Genomic DNA, 6,245 nt, shown 5'->3' on the forward strand with positions numbered 1-6,245 from the left:
TGTGGGAGTCGGTTGGTTTATAGTAAATGTCCGTGTTGATTCGGTCGCTCGAGATGAAATGGAAAGGTCTAGGAAGGGGAGGGAGGAGTCTGAGACGGTCCAGGTGAATTTGAGGTCAGGGTGGAAGGTGTTGGTAAAGTGGATGAACTGTTCAACCTCCTCGTGGGAGCACGAGGCAGCGCCGATACAGTCATCGATGTAGCGGAGGAAAAGGTGGGGGGTCGTGCAGTGGGCAGATGAGCTCCTGGGTCAACCTTCCACTCCACTGCTACCTTGAAAATTTATTGAATTTTCCATATGTCTGACTTGAACCATTTTGCAATGTATTTTACATTAAAGAATATTTTTGCAAAAATGAACAGAGGAGTGATTGCCCATTTCCTCATAGGGGCTTGGCATTGTGCAATTTAAATTTAGGACAAGCCCCCGGCTTAGCTGTAGGAGCCTTGTGGACCACAATTCCAGAACTATTGGCCTAGATTATGCACTGAAGATGACTCTGATTTGGGGCTCAAATCTACAAGTTGAGCAAAAGCAGACAAATTGTTCTGGATGTGGTGACAGACAACTTCCGGTCTGCAGCTGGGCAGCAAAGTCTGTGTTCAGCCTCGAGGTATTTAGTGGATCTCTCAAATACAGGGGATGCTCCAAATAATTAGCTGATGAGTGTTCACTGAATATAAAAGCATGCAGGCTCTTAGAGCCAGACAGATGCCGAACAGTAACACTGCATGAAATAATAATTTAAAAGAAACTGCAAAGCTGCATCTTTAAAGCACATGTAGTCAGTCCTGACAATGACCTGCTGAAACAGTTTTGAGGAATAATGTGGAAAATAGCACTGTTTTATGAATCACTCAACTTTATTGCGAAACATTGCACTTTGTACACCTCAATCAAGTCACCCCTAAACCTTCTTTTCTCTAGTGAAAACAGCAGTTTTGAGGAATAATGTGGAAAATAGCACTGTTTTATGAATCACTCAACTTTATTGCGAAACATTGCACTCAGTGATGCAATGTAAATTGTTAGAGAAAAGATGAAAGAGCTCAGGAGATTAATTGCATACAAATGTTTGCAAAGTATTATCAGCTGGTCGAGGGGCCAGGACAGTTTCGACATGCAAACACATACACACAAATATGCAGAAATTAAACAAACAGAAGATTAACGTGGTTTCACAAATTGAACTGGAGAAAGCTTGGACAGAGATATTCCACTTCTTGTAACAGAATATTTCATTCTTGTTGAATGCCCAATGCTGAGAAAATTAAATAGAAAACAGCTGTTAATTCACTTAGAGTCAGAGTCACACAGGACAGAAGCAGACCCTTCAGTCTAACCAGTCCATGCTGACCATAATTCCAAGCTAAACTAGTCCCACTTGCCTGCACTTAGCCTACAACACTCAAAACATTTCTTATTTATGTACAAATCCAAATGTGTTTTAAACATTGTAACTGTACCTGCATCAACCACTTCCTCTGGAAGTTCATTCCACATACAAACTGCTCTCCATATAAAAATATTGCCCCTCACCTTTTTCAAATCTTTTTTCTCTCACCTTAAGAATATGCTTCCTAGTCTTGAAATCCCCCAGCTGAGGGAAAAGGCACCTGCCATTCACTTTATCAATGCCCCATATTATTTAATAATCTCCTACCGAAGGTGATGGCTCAGTCCAGGATGGCCATAATCACTTGGTGACCCCCAAAGACATTAGTGTGTGATGCTACAGACGGAAGCAGCAGGTTACTATTCCAGCCAACTCTGGCTATATCAGTCCCCAATGAACAAAGAAAATGACCTGCTCCTGTATCACTTCCGCCAGCTCGACCAATAAATTGCAACAATTCCAATTATAAAAGGAAGCCAGACACAAGGTCATAAGACAATGGAATAGGAGTAGGAGTAGAAGTAGGTCCTTCAGCCCAAAGTCTACTGAACCATTCAACGAGATCGCAGCTGATCTGATAATTCTCAACACTACTTTCCCGTCTTTTTCCAAAATCTGATTCCTTTATTGATTAAAAAGATTTCTCAGTCTTTAACATACTTAAAGGCCCAACTTCAACAGCCCTCTGTGGCAAAAAATTCCATAGATTATAAATCTCAGAAGAAATTCTGTTTTAAATGTATAACCTCTTACTCAGATTATAGCGTCTGGTTCTAAACTCTTCCCCCGTGGGGGAATCACCTATCCACAATTACCCAGTCAAATTCCCCAAGATTCTTATACGCGTTTCAAGAAGGTGGCCTGATTCCTCTAAACTCCATTGAGTAGAGGCTCAAACTAATCTATGAAAATAATGAGAAGAAACATGGTCTTAAAATTCAGCATGTAATATCTACAACATATTACAGAAACTCAAAGATCCTTAGAAAGCACCTTCCAGACCCACAACCACTTCCATCTAGAAAGACAAGGTCAGCAGATACATGGGAACACCACCAACTGAAAAGTTTCCATCCAAGCTATTCAGCATCTTTACTTGGAAATATGTTGCCGTTCCTTCACTTCTGCTGGGTCAAAATCCTGGAATTCCCTCCCTAATAGCAATGTTGGTCTACCTACGGCACGTGGACTGCAGCAAAACAATGCAGCAGCTCACCACCAGCTTTTCAAGGGCAACTAGGGATGCGCAAGAAATGCTGGCCCCAGCAGTGACACCATATCCCACAAGTGAATAAAAATTGAGTTACAGTTGCTTGAAATGCTTGTTGGCTGAATTCAACTATGTTCAAATGATTTGTGTGCCTTGTAATAATGATTCAAAATGAATTTTAAAAATATCAGTGATACTACAGACAATCTCAAAGCAACAACTGCAAACTTTCCAGTAACTTCAAAAACATTTTCTGCTGATATTCATTGAATATCATGAATGTTTTGATGTAAAGAAAAACAAGCAAAGCAGATGCCAATAACTGATCCATGTTTTGACGGCTGGCAACTGTTAAAAAGGCTGAAGTATATATAACTGTGATCTGAAGGGAAAGTTTTAGCGAAATATAAACAGTGAAGGCTGCAAACAATAAACAGTTCTGGCAGCGCTTATGCAAAGGGAAACAATTAACATTGAGATTAATGACCTTTGGTCAGATCTGGAGAAATGACCAGTTTTAAAATGAGCCAAATAAGTGGGAGAAAGAAAGAACAAAAGGGAAAAGGTCAGTGGAAAGCAAGTGTAGTTCTGTGACAAAAGGGTGACAGCATAATCCAGACAAAAGGAAGCACTGCAAATACAGACAAAAAAAGTGGATGCTGAGGAAGCACTAATGGTTACAGAAGGACCAACACCACCTCCTGCAGTCAGAAACAATGAGACCAATGGTTATTAGCGATCAGTAACCTAGACTTTGGGGATTACAGGCTATGAGGGAGCAATGGCTGCTGTAGAGCTCAAACTGCTTTCTGACAGCTACAAGTCCCTTTCTTTGTTGAAAAGCACTGCTTAATGGACTGCTCGCTGCAGCCCGATTCCATGTGGAAGTCAAATTATCATCATCACTACATCCCACTGACACAGCTTCCATCTTACTGGATTCATTCTTTCAAATAAATCCTAAACTACCCATTTGTTGGACTTATTACACACACAAAGAAAAAAAAGCTTTGCAGACCAGATTAAGAATAGCATCCTCTAAACCTTTTACAATTAACTTATGGTTAACATTGAGTTGTTGAAATCACAATCACTAATTTGTTTTTGCACTTTCCTTACCCATTTGCTCTTCCATCTCCAACTGATTGTCCATATAGTGCATACTATACAAACAATGGCATACTTCCAGTGTTTTTGTTTCTCAGTTAAACTTGCACGGTTTCATTTGATACGCCTTCCAGTAAATCATTCACAGCTGTGATGGCTCCTATAACCAACACTGCAACACATACTTTTACAAAATAAACCCATCTTTGATTGAAAACACATTAACCGGGGACATTGAGTTCCCATACCTGTCATTCTTTAAGTGATGTTTCAGTAACAGCTATGACATTACTTTAAGTATCTGCCTGTGTCCACAACTCAGATTTATTCAGAGTCCATGCTTTAAGTATATACTGTATCATGAATCACTCAATTTCCTCTTCCACCTGCTTTTCTTTATCTTCCATTCTTGATAATTTTATCAACTGTGTTTTCCAAATTCTATATCCATGCTGTATACAAGGCGAAGGCAGGACCAATAAACCTCCCAAAGTATTAGTCCCAACCCTATTGAGGTGCAACCTGTTCAACTGGTAAAGGTCTCAGATCCCCCAAAATCTGTCTTAATGCTTCAACATTTAAAGGCTTCTAGTTGCATTATCCCTTCATCCAGCTGCAATATTCTCCTACTTTCGTGCACATTCTTGTATGACACTTCAAGTAACCTTCAGATTATAACTGGAACGTTTCAGGGAGAGATGGGGGTAGGGAAAGAGAGAAGGTGGGGGAGGGAGAGGGAGACTTTAATGTGCCAATACTGTGTGAGAGCTGTCTCGCAAACTTGTCAAACAACAGCTAGATATTGTCATAATGCAAGACTCCAATAATATGACAATGTCCTAGACACCACCATCCCATCCCACTGCTAGGACAGATGCAGCATAGGTGGTCAGGAAGGAATTGCCTTGGGAGTTCTCAACATAGACCCTGGATCCCATGAAGTCTCATGGCATCAAGTCAAACATTGGCAAGGAAACCTCCTGCTAATTATCATACTGACCCCCTTCCACATTTCTGCCCCTCAACTAAATGAATTCAGATCATTGCCTCCTTGTGGTAAAAATTAAACTGAAAATATCACAAAAAGAGAGATGCGCAAGAGAAGCATTCACTCAAGTAAAAAAAATATAGATTCCTCAATCCTGAGAAATTCTCAAAACAATAAAAAGCAAATTCAAATACAATATGCTGCAAAGGAAACCTGACCTAAAATGGAAAAGAAAGTGAGTGTCACAATCACGAGAGAAAAAGGGGGAAAAAAGAAACAAAACAGATGAGAATGTGGTAAAATTAAAAATACATTCGGACAGGTTAAAGAGAAATGGTCTGATAAGACATGAAGTCATTGACGATGGAAACAAATTCCAAAATGATCCAATGCACAGAAGGTGAAAGGTGGGACAGATAGAAAGATCATTGATCTGAATTCATCTAATTGAGGGGGAGCTCAGGGGTGTATAATAACCAAAGATGGAAAAACAAACTGCCTTGAAAGACTGCAGCTGCAAAAGACGGACTGATTTTGTGATTGCACTATAATCCAAATAACAGGATTCCTTAAGATATGAAGACTAGCAATGGGCAAAATGTTAGGTCAAAGGTAATCAATGTTTTGAAACTGACAGTCCAATTCTGGAAAAGTTCCAGACATCTATGATGCAATAATAAAACATCTAAAAACCCATGGAGAAATAGAATTAACATGGGTAAACTAAATATAGTAAAACCACATTTGATATACTTGAGATATTCACTTATCTAAGGAACCTACAGCAATGGAGGGCAATAATTTTAGAATAACAAAATAAGAGAGTCATCTTGGAGACCATAACAGAAAGAAATATAGACATCTGAGGCAGAGATTAGGGAAACAGAGTCTGAATTTAGACCCAGAGTAGGAACAGGCGATGAAATACATAACAGAAGAAGCCTCTTCAGTAAACATCTAGAAGTAAACAAGAACATTTACATAGACCAGGGAAAGTGATTTTTTTTTTTTAATAAAGTGTCATACAGCATGAAAGCAGTTGCTTCAGTCCAAGCCGAACAATTCCACATTAAACCAGGCTGCTCCTGGTCTGTATCCCTCCAAACATTTCTCATTCATGTACTTATCTGACTGTCTTTTAAACTTAACTGCTAGCACATCCATTACTTCCTCTGGAAGTTCATTCTACATGCAAACCACCCTGCGTAAAATATTTGCTCATGTCTTTTTGTAAATCGCTCCTCTCAACTTATATCTGACCCCTTGTCTTGAAAACACCATCCCAAGAGGGGGGGGGGACGGGGGGGGGACATATCCCTCATGATTTTATAAACCTCTATAGGGTCACCTCTCAATCTCCTACACTGCAGCTAAAATAGTGTTGTCTATGCAGCCTTTTATAACTCAAACCTTTGCACCTGGTGACATCCTGGCAAATCTTTTCTGACCCCTCTTTATAGCTTAATAATATCCTTCCTACAAAATGTTACGACCAGAACTAAACAGTATTCCAGTAGAGGTCTCACCAACCTCAACATGACTTT

The sequence above is a fragment of the Chiloscyllium plagiosum genome, chromosome 10 (assembly GCF_004010195.1).
Source record: "Chiloscyllium plagiosum isolate BGI_BamShark_2017 chromosome 10, ASM401019v2, whole genome shotgun sequence".
NCBI classification, from domain to species: domain Eukaryota; kingdom Metazoa; phylum Chordata; class Chondrichthyes; order Orectolobiformes; family Hemiscylliidae; genus Chiloscyllium; species Chiloscyllium plagiosum.